We start from the raw sequence: 1909 nt of genomic DNA, 5'->3' as shown, positions 1-1909 counted from the left end.
GAAGAGATACAAATGCTTTACACGATGCTGTCAAGTTCTAGAAAGCTCTTAGATAACGGTTCTGATGGACGTTTGTGCTAAAGCTTCTGACTGTAACTTTGATTGAAGAGCCTCTAAAGGATTGTCAGCCTTCAAGATTCTGGGCTAAAGTTCTGAAGATTCTAAAGAATAAGATTTGAAGACTCTGAAGACCAGGTTATGAGAAACTGTGTCAAGACTCTGAAGACTGAGGTTCTGAAGATTCTGTCAACTTGTCTCTTGATCCTTCTAAGCATGCTTTAACATCATTTCATCAGAAGCCTCTGAAGATTAGAAGATGAGATCAAAAGGTTTTGCGTCAGAAAAATACTACACAATACAAGATCACCATTTCCTCCACTACCCTGATTTTGTGAGCTAAGGACAATACTATTGTACCATTTTGCCTCCTATAAGAAAATCGTTATGAAAGGAGACAATTGAAATTTTCTATTCCAATTCTACCCTCCAACGGATCTTTTAACTGCCTATATAAAGAAGACTTGGAAGAGTGGAAGAAGTTGCTAACGCTTATACTAATTCACTGCGCTATTGAACATACACACACTCTTGCTGAAGTAAATATTTTCTATGTATATTCTTTGTAAACACATAAGAGTTGTTGCTCGTTATTGTGTGAAATATTCTTTGTATTAATCTTGTGTTAATCTACTTTCTTAGAAGCATTCTTTATAAACACACACTTGTAAATCTCAAAGTTGTTTGAGTGGTTTCCTTGAGTGACTAGGTTTTAGTCAGATAGATTCAAGAAGACAAAGACGACTTATCTTTGTGGTGTCTATAATCAGTGTCGGTTATAGTTGATTAAGTCCTTGTTGAGAAGGAAAAATCACCTTGGTAGGGTGGACTGGAGGTAACTTCGTTAACAACGAACCAGTATAAAAATAATTTTTTTATTTTTCTTGTTCACGTTATTGTTTGATTAAGTTGGTTTTTAAAAAGATTTTATTTTTGGAAACCCAATTCAAACCCCTCTTTCTTGTGTTTCTTGCCACCTTCAGTGCTACGACGATGATGCATCAGTGAAGAAGGTAAAGCTTCAGTTTCTATGTAAGTAGTATGAAAATCTCAACATGAAGAACAATGAGAAGGTACTTGACTACATCTCTAGAGTAATTATGATCACAAATGAGATGAAGTCGTGTGGAGAAACCCTATCTGAAAAAAGTATCACTGAGAAGGTACTTAGGTCTCTTACTCCTTAGTTTGATTACATCGTTGTAGCAATTGAACATTCTAAGGATCTGAGCACCATGAGAATAGAAGAGCTACAAAGCAGTCTAGATGCACAAGAGTTGCGTCTGACTGAGAGAAACTCTAAAATGAAGGTAGAGCAGCAGAATCTGAAAGTAGCTTCTGGTAAGAAATATCAGAAGTAGTCTTGGTCAGAAGGCAGGAAGAGATCTGATGTTGTTCAAAAGTTAGAAACCTCAACTTCTTGAAGGCAAAAGAATTGTCATAAGGAGAAGGAGAAGTATGACAAGAAAAAAGTTCAGTGCTACTGTTGTAAGAAGTTTGGCCACTTCGCTACTGATTGTTGTTCAAACAAGGAAATAAAGTTAGAAGAAGCAAAAATAGCCAGAAGATATTTTGATGATGAATCTGTGTTATTGATGACTTCTGAATCTAATGAAGTATATTTTACAGATTGGTGGTATATGGGCATTGGCTACTCAAATCATCTTACTGGAAATAAAAAATGGCTGGTTGACTATGGTTATGGTAAGAGGACAAATATCATATGTGCTGATGATAAATACCTTAATGCTGAAGGTATGGGAAATGTCAGGGTAGTTCTGAATAATGGTAAATCAACACTAGTTCAAAATGTGTGGTATGTTCATAGCATGAAAAACAATATGATGAGTGT

The sequence above is a fragment of the Lathyrus oleraceus genome, chromosome 6 (assembly GCF_024323335.1).
Source record: "Lathyrus oleraceus cultivar Zhongwan6 chromosome 6, CAAS_Psat_ZW6_1.0, whole genome shotgun sequence".
Lineage (NCBI taxonomy): Eukaryota > Viridiplantae > Streptophyta > Magnoliopsida > Fabales > Fabaceae > Lathyrus > Lathyrus oleraceus.
Note: the sequence above shows the minus strand (reverse complement) of the source record.